Consider the following 16,808-nt stretch of genomic DNA (forward strand, 5'->3'; position numbering starts at 1 on the left):
TGTAGCATTTTATTTTTAATTTTTCATTTGACAAGGGAATATGTAATGTATTTGTATAAAAACTTGATAAAGAGTAACAATAGCTGAATAATACTGTTGGTAAAGAAAATGATGCTACAATTCACTTTGCTTATATATTTGACAGAGAACAATGATTGTTATCAGTAATTTACCATTCTATCTATAGCCAGGGTCACCTGGGATAGGGCATTTTTATGTTGAAAGAAAATCATAAAAGAATCATTTTTGAGCTAATATGCAATTTTCTGCCTTGGATACTTTTCTTTTATACAGAATGCTTTCCCTTATTCTATGCAAATCTTGTTAGCTTGAGTGCAGAGAAATACAGCATTAATCAGTCATTTTAAGCACTTTTAACAGTTAATTAGCTGCTAAGTATTGTAAGGGTTAATTCAGTGTTACTTCAATGTCATTATTCAATATATTGACACATCACTGAAATCCAAACACCAGAAATTTTAACCTTCCCAAACTGAAATTTTATACACATTAAACAATTGCACTACGTTTTCCCCAACTCTCAGCCCCTCGTATCCGCTATTCTATTTCTTTCCCCCATGATTGTTAGCATCCTAAGTACTTCATACAAGCAGATTACACAGTGTTAGTCCTTCTGTATCTGCTGTATTTCACTTGGCCCGTGATTTTAAGATTCATCCATCTGCAGCATATGTCAGAATTTCATTTCTTTTTAAAGCTGAATAATATCCCCTTTGTTTATATGAATTAGGTTTTGTGTATCCATTAATGAACATGTGTGATATTTCTTACTTTAAGAACTGGTGAATGTCACAATGATAAAAATAGCTTCTATTTTTAAGTATTTGTTATAATTAGACACAAAACTAGGTACCTAACAGTTATTATCTGATCTAAGTTTCAATGAGCTGATAAAAATTGCCTCAGAGTTTTAGCAGAAGTCCCCAAATCAAGGATGAACTTAGATGTCTGAACTCTCTGGGACATGGACTTGTGACACTTGGAAAACAACAACTTAGTGAGGAGAAAAAGAACAAAATCCTTGAGAATGAAGAAAGAGCTGAGAGGAAACAAAGAAATCACAAAGAAACTGAAGACAGGAGAGAGGAATGACTGAGCAGGCTGCAACACTAAGCTCAGTTCCCAGGGAGGGAACCCATCTTCAATCACAAGGTAAGCCCGGGGTGGGTCCACAGTCCCAGGGAGAATCAATGGATTTGCTGGAAGCACCAGCCCAGGAAAAGCCTACGATTATTATAAGCTGCAAGTGCAGTGTGGGATTGAACTCTGAAAGCAACTCCTTCCACATGGCAGGTTAGACTAGGAGAAGAAAGAAAGGAGCCATCTGGGGAAAGGGCTAATTGTTTAAGACTGAGCTACTCTAGAAATCGGAAGCCACAGAACAATACACCTCAGGGTTTCTGCGGTCACCTTCCCACTGTGACAGTGAGAGGATGGCCACCAGAGACAGTCAGAGAGAGGATGAAAGTCAGACATAGACTCCCTGAGAAGTGTGAGCTCAGGCAGGGAAGGACAGGGGGTCCTGCCCTGCTTGGTGAGAAACCAGGCCAGTCATGTGTGGTTTTCAGAGGGGACTGAGCTGACAGTGCTGGCCTTAAGTCCAGTGTATTACTGGGCCTCCCAACTCCTCCGCCCCATGGCCTGTGTCCATCACAGAGCTCAGAGGTCTATGTGCTGTCCCCATCTCCAGTGTGATCAGAAGCTTCCTGGGCTTGCATAGTTGCCACACAAACTCCCTGATGTCTAAAGCAGGTGTGAGGGCAGCCACTTGTCAAGGGGCAGGAAGGATCCCCTGCCAGTTCTCCAATATTAGCAAGGTGGATCATTCACCATGAGCTCTCTAGGCCTACAGGAGAGGAAGTTGGGAAGAAGGAGTGAAGAGAATTGTCAGTGTGCCCCTCTGTATCTGATCCCCTGGCCGGCTGAGTCTTCAACAGAATTGCACTTCCAGGAGAGGCCTGTGCTTCCAGAGCATGGGTGGACCAGGAGGTGTCGGCACTCCCTGGGAATGGAAGTGGACCTCCTGGCAGGGGAGACTCTGGATCGTCTTCAACCCTGTGGACAGGAGAGGTGACCCCAGCACAGGAAGCAAAGCCAGCAGTTCTGCAGGAGCTGCTGGGGGGAACCACACACCTTGGCCTTGCAAAGATCTGCAGGACTGAACTCAACAGGTAAACCCTGGAGAGGGCAGGGGTTTCCCACCCGGGAATCCACAACAGCATCCTCCAAGAGCCAACTATTGTGCACCTCTTCTTACAACTTGCTGACACCAGCTTCCTGCTCTTCTGCTCAACATTTTCTGCTCTTTTTCCCCTCTTCTTTACATCACAGTATGTGCTGTGTCAACGGAGGGAAAGAAACATACAGAATCTAATCTGCCTTTTACCACTATGTTCCAGCACTTGGGAGGCTGAGGCAGGAGGATTGCCATGAATTTGAGGTTAGCCTGGGCTACACAGTGAGTTGATGGTCAACCTGGACTACATAGCAAGACCCTGTTTTAAAAACAAACACAAGGCCCGGGGTTTGACCTTCAGCACTATCAAAAACAGATAACCCTAAATTCACAACACTTAAGTAGTGGATTTAGTTTAGAATGTAAGTGATTCCAAAACAAAAAAGCTTCTTGCTGTCCAGAGCTGCCTCCGCTTCCCTTTAGTGCAGCTCACAAACCTACAACAAAGCCAATATTGGAAAGTTTAGCACAGATAGCATGATGTCCTAGTTCCACACATTTGCTGATTATGCTGAAAATGTCTTAGGAGGAAGCAGCAGCATGTGTTTATAGTTCATGAAGCGATTCTGTACCTAATAACTAATTCAGTCTTCACACACAGTGTCCCTGCAAGGTAGATAGTTTCTCTGCGCACATCTATCCCATCATAGACTCGGCTGACACATCAAAACTGTAATCACTGGACGTACACCTTGGATCTGCTACCTGTCAATTGGGTCGATGCAGGAATGCTATTTGTTTTCTTCATTTCTGCAGAAAGCAACAAGGTCAGTGCCTGGAACACAGAAGCTCAATGATCATGTTTAGTGAATGTACGTGGAGGAGCGGAGACAAGATGGCCCTGCCCTGCGGGGGCTAACGCGGGACCTGCCCGTGTCCCGGGCTCGCGGGCATCTTCAGCAACCACCACCGCTGCCGCTGAAGGCAGCCCGGGGCCCCGCCGGTGCCTCCGCCGCCCCCAGTCCCCGGCCCCATCGCTGTAGTCGCGGAAGGAGGCAGCTGCCCCGCACACTACCGGGTGCACGAGTCCGTCTTCAATGGGGATGTGCGGAGACTGTCTTCCCTCACCCGCACGCGCAACACCGGGCAGAAAGATAATCACAGAAACACTCCTTTACGTCTTGCTGTGATGTTAGGAAACAAAGAATGTGGCCACTTGCTTCTGGCTCACAATGCTCCAGGAAAGGTGAAAAACGCTCAGGGATGGAGCCCCCTGGCGGAAGCCGTCGGCTAGCGAGACAGGCAGATGATTACGGCTCTTGTAAGGAAGCTTAAGCAGCAATCCGGCAAAGTGTTGAAGAAAAACGACCTCGATTATTAAAAGCCCTGAAAGAGCTAGGTGATTTTTATCTGGGACTCCACTGGGATTTTCAAAGCTGGGTGCCTTTACTTTCCCGAATTCTGCCTCCTGATGTATGTAAAATATACAAACAAGGTTTCAATAGCAGGCTCAACACGACTCTTACAGACTTTACTAACATGAAGTGCCAGAGAGGGAGCGGATTTACGCTTCATTTTCAGTGGGGATGCAGCACCCTCTGAATCTTTTGTAGTATTAGATAATGAACGGAAAGTTGATCAGCGAATACACCATGAGGAGTCAGAGATGGAAACAGAAAACGAGGTTGACATTTTAATGAGCAACGATATTTACTCTGCAACTTGGTGAAACAGATCCATTTCTTTCACCAGTGCCCAAGCTGGATGGCTTTTTCGGGAAGGATAAAACAGAAAGAGTAGGAAATTTTTTGGCAGACTTTTACCTGGTGAACGGACTTGTTTTAGAGTCAAGGAAAAGAAGAGAATATCTCAGTGAAGAAGATGTTCTTCAAAATAAGGCCATGATGAGGAGTATGAGCAAAGGCAGAAACATAATGGAGCAGAATTCTGAGCCGGTTGGAAGACAGTCCCTTCCTCCCACTCCCCCACCCCAGAACACCATCAGGGGGAAGAGTACACATCTGCTGAGAACGGAAAAGCTCCTCATCTGGGTCAAGAACTGGTGTTCAAAGAGAGTAAGAAAACATTCAAAGCCACCGTAGCCATGAGCCCGGACTTACCCCTAGGAATCGAGTCATTGTTGAATGTTTTAGAAGTCATAGCTTCCTTCAAACACTTTAAATCGCTTAGAGAATTTGTTCAGACGAAGCTTTCTCCAGGCTTTCGTGTAAAACTAGACGAAATGTAAGAGACATGAAAATGCTTCCTACAGAAAGGGCTGGCTGAACTCAATACGGTGTAATAGCGCTGTTCATGAGAAGGGAGACTGGCGCTGAGCACAGATACTCAGCATTCTTTGGGGGTCTGCATAGCAGTAATGTCTCCAGACACAGTGCTCGCTAGTAATGGATGAAGTGATGGTCGTACATTTTATTTTTCAGTCTTAATGTTTACAACTAATTTCATGTTTACACCTAATTTCATGTACATTGATCTTTAGAAACAGTAAACTTTCCTTTTTGACATGTATCTTTCTGACATACCAGAAAACTGGGAACAAGAGATAAATAAAAGGTATTTCAAGCAAAAAAAAAAAAAAAAAAAAGGTATGTGGCCTTTCAGCTTTAATTTTGTACTTCCTTTAGTGATATCATAGTGTCTTTCTAATATCTTCCACAAACAGGGTAATATCTGTGGAGGAAACCTGCAGCTTAAAAATACTCACACTCAAAGCTCCTGCATCAGACTTCTATAGGGATTACATCTTTCAAAATCACATTTCAAATGGAAAAAATTCATTCTAAATTTATAAAAAGCCATTCACTAGAAAATATATCAAGAAAATTTCCAAAATTAAAAGTGGGGTGTAAAAGGTCAGACATACTAAATAAAATACATTCTAAGTAAGTGTTAGGGCAAGGAGATACTGACACAAAAAAAAAAGACTGAAAAAAATTACTTCCTAATAATATACATGGTAAGAAAGGGAAAAAAGAGTTTGAACAAAGAAGTATTTAATTTGACATCTCTGCCTGCCATTTTTCCAAGTAGCTTCACAAAGATCGCTATGATTTCATGGACTTCAGCTTCTCTCTCTTACAGAGCTATCTGAAAATAAAATTATCTCTACAGGGGTTAGACATCATCTGTTACAGAAGACAATGACAATATTCCCTGTTCTTAAAGTGTCTCAAGAACTTGGTTGATATTGACATTTTACGAGTACCGTTACTATCCATGTGTAAGCTTATAACAGGGGGATTGTACTTCAGGTATCTAAACTTAAAATAGGAGTCTCAAATTAAAGTATAAACATAAAAATAGGAATACAAAAACAAATATTTGCCAAATATTCTAATCCATGAGCAATATGCAAAAATGAAACTAATAACCAAAACAACAGCAATTTTCATTCATTTTTATTTATTCTGAAAGAAGCAAAAGACTAGAAAAAGTGTTTGCAGCTCATGGAACAGAGCCCTGCTACTGATTATTGCTTTGGTGATATAAGGAATGTGGGAATGTTTGAGGTCTCAAGACTCCGAACTCTGTGCTTCTAAATCATTCCACAGCAGAGTTGCTTTCCCTTTGTAATTTATCTTCATAATACAAAAGATACGCATGTCAAAGTAGATGAGTGAATTAAATTTCTATGTGTCCCGAACGTCAGAGAATCTGGTGAAAATTCTGATCCTTTACCATCGACTAAATGTGCATAGGAACAAAGAACACAAAGTGTGTATATGATTTCACATTCTACAAAATTTATTCTTAGACTGAAAATTTTTTCCAAGCATAAGTCTTAAAAAAAAAATGCTCGTTACCAAAGAAAGGATCAGAGGACAGTTTGGTTATGTTTGACAATCTCATGCTGCCATCTAGTGACAATGTTGAAAGACACTTGGCGAAAACAAAGTTTGACCTGCACGTTGGAAGGTAGAACAAAACTACATTTCTAAACATGACGACAGGGCTCTCTTCGGCAGCTCATATACTGAACATGATGATGATGCCACCACTTCCTAATAGCCATACAGTGATCATAAACATAACCATTCTGTCCATACTGAGGTTTCTTCTCTCTACACCTTTGTTCCCGCTCTCTCCCTGCCTTTCTTCCTCTCTCTCTCTCTCTTCTTTCCTCCCCCCTTCCCTGTTCCTCACACACATACACACCATGATTCTCAAAGTATTAAAACTAAGTGTTTAAACAGACTTCGGATGGATGGTTTCTCCAGCTGACAAAGGCAAGTGTGAACACGGCACATTTCTTTCACTCTCTCTCCAAACATGTTGTTTACATTGTCACCTTTAGCTTTAAAATTCCATCCGGAATGTGTGCCCACCCAACCAGGCTTCCCTGTGCCCCTCTCCTAGAAGCAGAGCCGCTGGCTCAGGAGGGCAGCCAGTCCCTGGGGGCTCTGTGTGCTGAGCCTACACGCAGAGGCACTGAAGGAGCTGAGTCTGTCAGAGACCCGTGATGCCGTGGGCACAGCTGCCGGGCCAGGGCAGGACCTGGGCCACAAAGAATCTTTTTCTCTTTAAGGCATAAAACTGTAACTGAAAAAGCGAGCAGAAACCTTCTCCTGACTATATTCTCTCACTTTTATTCTCTTCCAATGAACTGAAGCTGAGAAGCCCAAGCCCTGTGGACTGCCCCAGACTTTGGATTCATTTTGCCCATGTGTGATAGTAAATCTAAAATAATAGTGACTTAAATGATTTATTTTCTATCATAAAACAAGTCAGGGGGGAGCCAATACAAGGCTGAAATGCCTGATACACAGTGTAAGCAGCCCAAGGATTTCCTCATGCTTCATGATAACTGCTCTAAGTCCAGCCATTTCATCTGCATCCCTCATAGAAAGGAGACAAGTGGCAGAAAAACTAGTAACCTGAAAATCTAAGGAAACTTTCTGGGTGTGCCTCAGAAATCTTCCACTTAAAGGTCATTCCTTGGTCGCACTTGATCATCCAACAGCCACCTAGAAAGGGGATTGGAAAACGTAGTTCTTTATGTGACTGTAATGTGCTTGCCTTAAATATGGGAGCTACAGTAACAAGAGGAGGATAAAAGGTAGGGCACCTCCATGCTGGTCTGGCCTCTTCCCTCGCCAGCCATTCTTTGTCCTGGGGGATCTCACTGCCATGATGGTAGCAATATGAGACTAAAAGCCTAGAGGTGCCTCCCCACTGTGTGCCAGCTGCATGGCCCCTGCCAACCCCGACGGGCCCCCCTGTGCCGCCTCTGGCTCTGCCTGACCTGTCCCTGCCAGGTCTTCAGAACATATCTGCAAAGGAGCAGTCACCACATACAAAATTTCTTAGCAGAATAATCATTTTATCATTAAAATTCCTATTTTGAAAAATAGTAAATGGAATATAACTTATTTTTAAATCTCTAGAATTACAATTTACTTTGAATCAACTTGATAGATGATATTAAAGCTTGCTGTCCACATATTACACATACACATGACACACAGGAGATACTGTAAGACTGTAAGCAATACCTTTAGCCTAATCATTAAAAAATCACATTCTAAGAACATACATTGTTTTCACAATTCCACTGTCTTATAAAATAGATTACTAAAATTATATTTCTGGATTTTACATGTAATGTCCAAGTGTACATATTTAGGAAAATGTTTGAAATAAAGACTTTAAAAGAGGCATAATTTTCCATGTGAATGGTGGAATTGCTCATGATTTTAGCTTCTTTGTGTCCTGTTTTCCAAATGTTCTACAACAATTTTAGCTCTCCCTTCAAAACAAATGAGTTTTCATTGCTTTTCCGAAGCAACAACAATGATAAATTTAGACAGATAAATTGTATATTCTTACTAGTTGAAATCCTTTCTATGATTTAACTTCTACATTAAGTTGCATAACTGTGTTAGTAAGTTTAAAGATCTTCTCAATTCAAAATCAGTACCTCACATTTTTTAGAAAGATGTTAAAATGCATATTCAGAGCATCTCCGAGAGGGAACTAACCCTCTCCTCACCCGCCCTGGAGTCTCTTGCTGGCTGTCAGAATTATGAATTTTGCTTCAGAAGCCTCAGAATATCTGTGGGTTGGGAGACAAAATCCTCTGCTCGCGCTGAGCAGAGACAACAGCCACTCCTTCAAGGGGACCAACCTTCTGCCTCTGGGCCAGGCCACCCCAAAACACCTAGAGGCTTGAGAGAAGCGGGTCTGCAGAGATCACCCCAGGGTGCTTCGGGGCATCTGGAACCCAGAGGATCCCAGGGGACCCCTCCACCCTGGAGGCCGCCTTCCACACCGTGAGCTGCTTGGGCTGCCCCTGGACTCAACAGCACAACCTCTCCCTGGAGTCTTTACAGAAATTTCCTTGTTTGCTGCAGTATGAAATGTGAGCTAGCCCACCCTGGCCATCTGGGTCTGCACCGTGAAAGGCCAGACTCTTCAGGAGTTACATAGTTTTATTTTAGTCTTCCTTTCTGGGAGGTTGACTCCACTCTGGAATAAATTAAGTGCCTTCTTCGCTTGCATTAAAGTCCCTCCGGGCAGGTATGTCATCTTCCATTCTGGAGGCTCTATGTCCCCAAAGTAGGCCATCATTGGGGAATTTATTGAGAGAGAGGTAAACCAAAGTATTCTGTCTTTAATCTTTGGGAAATCCACGGGGATCAATTTATTTGATTTCCATGCCTGATGGGGGAATTTCCCTTTTTTCTCATCTGGTTTGTAAATTAGCACATACACACTAAGCAAATGTGTGTGCAGTGTGGAGGAGCTGCTCAGTCCTCCCCACAAGAAGTCAGTACCACAGGATGTCTGCAGCCACCTGGGGTGCTCGGCCCAAGCTCCTTCCCATGGAGGATCAGCCACAAGGACCTGCGGTCCTCGTGCCCGAGTGTGGGCCTCTAGGAACTCTGACACCAAAGGAAATGACAGTGGAAAGACATTTACTGAGAGTGGGGGCTACCCAGGAGGGCAGGGCAAAGTCCAGTAAGGCAAGATCATCGCTTTCCCTACAAAAAGAAGGATTATGAGATGAATCCAACCTCTTTGGGACGCTGTGATGACAATCTGTTTTGCAAATGGAAAGAAATTGGGGCGATTTTGTTGACCAATAGTCATAAGAAGAACAAAGCTGAATGCATAGTATTTTGTTTCTACAGGGGAAAGGAAGGACTTAGCAGTAGTTGAATTCTAAAAGTGGCATATCTAGTTTTCTGACGTGTACTCATTCTGAACCTTCCCCACCCCTGACTGACTATTTGGCATTCAACTTCCGTCCTCTCATGACTTCTGAAATTTATTTCAACTCAGATCACAACTGACCCAAGAGACTGAAATTTTTCTCACCACATAGATCACTGAGTTTCAGAGAGCCAAGTCAGTTTCTACTAGCATTACCTCTGTGACTTTGGAGTAGAATTAAGTTTTCTTTTGGCTATTTTGTGATAGCTGTAGTTCCATGACCTGGCTTGGTCATGGGTCACTGGCTTGTTCCAGCCAGGTAGAGACAGAGATGAAGCAGGCAGACACCATGCAAAGGAAACCATGCAGCCCAAACACAAGAAGCCCAGCCAGCGGTCTTCGGTTGTCAGCGAACGCAGGTCTGCCTCAGCTTCAGAGAGATGCCCTGCCTGAGGCCACACCCTTCTGAGAGAGACCCCACTGGGTGCCTGAGTCTGCAGGGAAGCCGAGGTCTGGACATTGGGGTTTGTACTAGGGAAAATGGTGGGCAATACGTGCTCTGAAGTTCCACCCCATCTTCACCGGTCTTTTCAAAGACGTGGGATTTCTCAATCGCTTCTCTGCCTTTTGGCTAAGATCAAGTGTAGTATCAAAGACATGAGATTTCTTACTCTGGAGAAATGTCAGGTAGCATTGTAAGTAATGCAGGAAAGATTCATTTCTTGTGAATATCATATAAGATGTGATTGTATTCTAGAGATGTGCTTTATAAATTTCAGATGTATAAAAAAGCCTTTTACTGTTCCAGCCTATTTCCAGATACAGGCATACATGTATGTGTGTGTGTGTGTGTGTATATATGCTTTAATAGATATTAAAATATATATTTATATATATATTTGTTAAAATTTTTATTGTGCATGTCTGCAACATACAATATTGGTGCTCGCTATTATTGCTTGTTCTACTGAGGTCCTATTCAAATAGTGTTTGCCAGTCCCTATAACTCTGAATGTTTCCCTGTGCTTTCTTCTACCAGTTTCAAAGTTTTAAGTCTTCTAACCAGATCTTTGATCTCTTATGAACTGGTTTTCCTACACAGTGAGAGACAGGGATCTAGTTTCAGTCTTCAAGATACAGATGTAGATTTCCCGGCTCCATGGCTTAAGAAGCCTGTTCTTCTTCAGCATGTATTTTTTGCCCCTCCATCAAGAATCTGATCGCTGTAGTTGAATGGATTTGTTTCTATGCCCTCTATTCTATTCCATTTTCTATATGTCTATTTTTTATACGAAAACAATGCAGTTTTGGTTATTATGGCTTTGAAGTATAATTTGAAATCAGGTATTGTGTGATACTTCTAGCCTTGCTCTCACTGCTTAGGATTGCCTTGGTCATTCTGTGTCTTTTGTGTTTCTGTATGAATTTTGGGATATTTTTCTAGTTTTATGAAGAATCTCATTGGAACTTTGATGGGGATTGCACTGAATCTGTAAAAAGCTTCCAGCAATATGGGCATTTTAACAGTATCAATTCTATCAACCCATGAGCATGGGAGATATTCCTATCTTCTGGTGTCTGCTTAAATTTTTCATTGTTCATTGCAATTTTAACTAAGCACTGCATATAACAAAAGTCAGGCTCTTAAATAAGAGTTGGACACTGAGAATTGGGAATTTGACATTGATATGCTTCAGATTGTGCTGCTGAGCTCCAAATATTAAAGCATCTGGACCTGCAGAAGTGGCCCTCTCACCATTCCAGAAGACAGCAGCCTTCCTTAGCCTAGACTAGAGAATATAAGAAGCCAGATGTCACATACCCAAAAGAGTTACAGGACTTGACTGGCATGAGTTGGCTGGTGTGCACCGGGCTCAGCTAATCTGTGCCAGGAAAATATCTAATGGGTGTGTCTGAGGGCAGGGCACATAAAATGGGGACTGAGTACCAAAGAATGTATAGACATTGAACAAGCAGGAAGCATCAGTAGCTGATCCTAATGCACTAGAAGCATAACTGAGGGAAAGGTAAATAAACCCTCTAGATCCATTTGTTTTCAGTTGATTTTAAAAATTACTGATTTTGGAGGTTACAAAGCTAAGCAATATATCATTAGTCATCCACCAACTTTCCGGTATGCGACACCTCTAACAGCAGCAACCTAAGGGTGAAAACTGTGCTTCTGTGAAAGTTGTATTTCACTCTCTTTTCCAGCAAAATTTGCCTTTTCATTGTCTTACCTTGTTTTCTGATGGGCCAGTTGCCTTTTGGCATCTTCCCTTGTTGTTGGGGACCACTGCCTTTTGCTGTCTTCCCGTGTTTTCTGATGAAAGGCCTTTACCATTCTAATGATCAACTGAAGAGTAACTATTCACAAGAAAGGGAAATGAGTGGAAAGACTTCATAATACTCTGGAATAAATAACTTCTCTTTAGACTTTTAGAACCTAAAACACCCAGTGACCCCCAGTAAAAGCAGCCTGTGAGTCAGAAATGCAGACCGCCTGAATTTTTAACTATCCCGGGACCAGCCCATCCCTTATATGCTTCCTCAAAAATCCCTATAAAAGCCTTGCCCCTGCAGCCCCTAGCCAAGATGACTCTTCCTCAAACAAGAGTCCCATTTTCTACCTTGCTGGCATGTTGTCAGTAAAGCTCTTTCTTCCCCAAGCTCTGTGTCTCTTGATTTTTTGGCTTCATCATGCAGCAATGAAACTGGATCTTTCACAGTCATAGTGGAATGTCTAGGAAAAATGATGATGCATAGTCAGTGAGGTGGAGATGCCATTGCTGCCAGGGAGGTGTTGAGGAAGGGCCCAAAGGCTCAGAGATGCAGAGATGCTTGAAATGCTTCATTATAAAAGACCAAAGAAGGTATCAGATGAGATGAGAAGATCCAAGGTCACCTATTGCACTAGTTCAATAAAAACTACTTCTCAGAGGACCACAGCTTCGGGAGAAGCTCAACTGGAAGAGATGCTGCTACAAGTCTCAGCATCCTACAGTTGTGGCAATGGCAGGATTCCAGAACACTTGAGTTAAAACTATGACAAAAGCATGAAGTATGCAACAGAGTTCTTCGCTATTCTGTTTAATTCAGTGATTTGACCACTGGAGATGCAGTATGGCTTCAGGAGAATGTTATAGGAGGCTTCAAGTTCAACCCACTTTAGCTGCAACAGCAGCGCTATACCACACATGAGATCATTTGTAAGGTCTCTGATATATGCTATACAGCTAGTGATTTAGGGAAAGTATTCTTTTCTATTCTTGCTAGAAAAGAGAATTAGAAAAATTTACATTCAAGCAAGCCAAACAATTTTCATTTACTATTTTGTCTCAAGGCTGTGTTAACTCTCCTATCCTTCTTCATAATACAGTCTGCAGAAACATGGCCAGTAAGCATTGCTCAAAACACCAGACATACCCATTGCATAATGGTGCTATAACCATAAACCAGGTACAGAAGCAGCTGCTAATACAGAGGGGGCCTCAGTAAAAGATGCATGAAACAATGAGAAACAGTATTAATATTCAGGACTCTGACATTTGGGAAGCTACAGGTTCAGTGGTAAAGGCCATACTAGAGCACTCCCTCCAATGTAAATTTCATAAGGAAAGTGTTTCCATGGGCCTCTGCATCCTACCACACAGCAAGTGGCCCTGAGGTTGCCATGTTGGGTGACATACAGAGGAGAACAGAACATGGTCGTAACAATGACCAGCCCTGCCACTGATGCCTATGGCATAGAAAATTTTAAGATCTTGAAAATTGTCATAATGGGGGGGAAGCAGCATGGCATTTATTAAAGTCGTGCTGTGATTTTAGCTCTGTGACTAGGACTCAGGCAAATCCATGCAGCTTGAAGCCAAGACTGGTTCAGCCTTTTAGAAACCTCTCCAGGCTTGATTCTGGGCATGGACAAAGAAGGGATGTCTGCACAAGGAGAGTCATGGACGTGCATCCAGGCCTGGGCCTAATGAGGGGGGTCCCTCTTGATTCTCAAAAAATAGTTACATGAGCACAGCAGAATCTACCACTATTGGAAACTATGTAAACTTCCGATCACCTGACCAAGGGTACAGCAGCAGGATAACAAAAGGCAAGACAAGATCTTCACTGCATAAATGGGGGACCCAGGATGGTCAGAGCTCTTATCAGGCTAGGACCCTCTCTCCTGGAGCTCGCCACTCTCTATTAAACACAGAGCTTCTTGAACAGTAAGGGGCAGTGGTGTGAGGAGGTGTTCCTTTCCCACACCCCAGCTGCTGGCTCTTAGGCAAGCCATTGTGGGGTAATAGGCAGACTCAGACTTTTAATATGGAAAGCCAGTTTATGAATGTTCAGCTTGCTCAGGGTGATGTCCATCATACCATAAGGTCCAAATGATAAATCTGAATTGAGCTGTAGTAGAACCAGGAAACATGAATAGACTATAATTCAGATGTATATGCATAAAAGTTCAACATTCCTAAGTCCACTACTCTTTCCACTGAAGCAGTCAGTGCCACAGGTTGATGTGTCTCCTTCACATTGCTCTCTGTGTTCATATTGTAAGAAACAAGGTCTTTTCTGTCAAAAATATGAACAAGAGAGTGTCTCCATCTTAAACTCTAGTTCATTCTAGGATCCCCTACCACCACCTTCTTTGTTTTGAGTGCACTGAGTTATAGAAAATGTTTGTTCAGTTTGGATTCTGGGGACACAGCTAACAGCCAAAGGTAACTTACTGACAGCCAAGGACTTTCAGTTCCCCACACCCCACCTCTCCCCTCCCTTAGTAGCCCTTTACCTCCCCCTCCCCAATGCTGTTTAAACTAGCAAACCTTGATAGATTGTAAGCCTTTGAATTCAACCAGCGAATTGGAAGGTTACCTGCTTCTTCCCATGCATTAGGGCTTAAAATCCCCTCTAGCCTGCCACTCACCACACCTGCTACCTCATGCTAGAGTGTGCTTCCAGTCTTCTGTAGAAGTAAAAACTTGCCTTGTCAAGATTTCTTACTGTCTGAGTGCTTACTATCTGCATTGAAAAATTGAGCCTGGGGGCTTCTTTCCAACAATATGGATTTCTTTTTATTGTCACATAGGTCTTTGTCATTTTAAATATGTGGTCTGTGCTTCCCATTGATCTATACCTTCATCTTTGTTAACACAGCAGTAACTGTATAAATTAGACCTCCCTAGGTCACTTCATAAAGACCTTGTTTTTTCTTTCCATTTTCCACAAAACACTTCACAGAAAGAATATCCTTTTCTTTTTTCTAATAATAGATACTTATGTTAGTTCTTTCTCTGTTTTCTTACCACTGCACATAATAATTAATCTTCATACATTGTCATTTATATTTCTGTGGTCTGAATTTCTAGAGGAAGGGTTTTGAGATCAAAGTTTGGGGGTGAGGGTGGGTAAATAGAGGCTAGATAAAGTGTATCAGGACATAGTCACAGAGAGAGAATCACATTTCATGTTACACAACGAGGGGTGATGATAGTTCACAAAACAGTGATATATTTTATGAAGTTCTAAGAGAGGACCATGTACCTGCACCAACTACCCCAGTAAATATAATCATTGTATGCTGCAAACATGAACTGAAAATAATAACTAATATTATAAAAATAATAATGATGAAAATGGGGAAAAAGGATCCACAGATGGACAGAGAGAGGAGAGTAGGGAGGAGAAAGTGAATAAAAGAATCAAGATATGTTAAGTACATGTACCTACTCCCTAAAATAAACATCAGGAACAGCAAACATGTACTAATAGAAAGAAAGAATGGAAGAAAGAAAGAGAGAGAGAAAGAAAGAAAGAGAAGAGAGAGAGAACGAAAGGAAGGAAGAAAGAAAGAAAGAAAGAAAGAAAGAAAGAAAGAAAGAAAGAAAGAAAGAAAGAAAGAAAGAAAGAAAAAGAAAGAAGGAAAGAAAAAGAAAGAAACCTCCAAACATAAAGAAAAGCCAGGAAGAGGGACGCTAATTCCATGATTAAATCTGTGAGTGCTGTTAGGCATATGTGGAAATATCACATGAAACACTGCTAACATGTACTATTAATATATAATATTATGAAATGAGGAAACCGTGGAAATGTGCTAAGTGGAAATCACCCAATTTCTTCATAGAAATGGAGCCATTCACATGGTTGGCAGAAAATGAATGTATATACATAAATGAGAACCTCACCATGATTAAAATCTGTTAAGGCATTGTCTACAGTGAAAGGTATAGCACTGACATTTTAATTTTACCTCATTTATTTGACTAATACAAGGTTGAATGTATTTTCCATATGTTTTTGGTAATTAGTATTCCTATCATTGTGAATTCCTAGTCATTCATTGGCACATTTACCAATAATATGCACTATGTGGTATAGCAGTTAATTAATTGGATTGCTTTACACAAAACAAATTTTATTGGAACAGCTTTATTTATTTATTTATTTTTAGTGCATTCTCATGTTTCTTGATTTTTGGTTTTTTTATATATTAATTGGTACCTTTTAGGTATACAATACATTTACATTTATCATTGGGTGTTTGTACCTGAACATGATGTATCTCAGTTCTTATTTTTTTCCCCATTACCTATGCGCCCTTCACCCCCACCACCCTTCCCTATTTACACAGACTTTGCTTCCAGAAGGGAAAGGGAAGAAGGGAAAAAGTATGAGAAAGAAAAAAAAATTGAAACGAAGTCTATTGGAACAGTTTTAAAAATCTATCAGCAGGTCATATGAAGTTCCAATTTTCTAAACAACTCTCTTCTAATTTTAATTTGGGAAAATAAACATAAGGGAATCTAAAGAATTATGAATCCTTGGCATTTTTACACCTACTGAGTGAGCTTCCACTTGCTACCAAAAAGAACAAGACTCAGGGGTTTTGAGAGCAAGGCCTCACTCCAGGCCATAAATTCAGTAGATGTCTGACCTGAAGAAAGGCTCAAGTGCTCTGAAGGCCCAGTACCCTCAGCTGTAACTGGAGCCAATAACCCACCTCAAACAGGAGCTGCAGTGATAAATAAATTGTTGATATGACATGTGAAAGTCTATGATATAGCTGATGGTAAGAAAATACATGATAATAATTTTATAAATAAGGAATAGCTTACATCGAACTAATAAAAGGCTTTTAACATGATGATATTGGCATAGAAACAAAAATATCACTGCACCAAAACTGATAAGCTTGGAAGAAACATGGGTACAATCTTACGTGTCACACAATAGCAAAGGCAGGTGTGAAACACTTTTCTTCTTCTTAGCAATTTCATGTTTTTAAAATCACCATTTAGGATAATTGAGTATCACTGTGATAGGCAGAATTTCAAAACCGGTCCTACACAGATGTCCCTGAATCTGCTGATATGGGAGATGTCCTAGGCATGATTTTTGTTGTTTCTTATGGCACAGTCAACCTTAAAAGAGAGAGAGA

The 16,808-nt window shown here is 41.5% G+C and overlaps 2 pseudogenes; both read left to right on the forward strand.

Moving 5' to 3' along the window:
• The first annotated feature begins 1,852 nt into the window (after positions 1-1,852).
• On the forward strand, positions 1,853-4,445 carry LOC101713345 (ankyrin repeat domain-containing protein 13C pseudogene; annotated as a pseudogene).
• A 5,536-nt stretch (positions 4,446-9,981) lies between these two features.
• Positions 9,982-10,140, forward strand: LOC147820739 (U2 spliceosomal RNA; annotated as a pseudogene).
• Positions 10,141-16,808: the final 6,668 nt, after the last annotated feature.

Source organism: Heterocephalus glaber, unplaced genomic scaffold (assembly GCF_053883595.1).
Source record: "Heterocephalus glaber isolate CG9 unplaced genomic scaffold, H.glaber_assembly_v1.0 deba00001805, whole genome shotgun sequence".
Lineage (NCBI taxonomy): Eukaryota > Metazoa > Chordata > Mammalia > Rodentia > Bathyergidae > Heterocephalus > Heterocephalus glaber.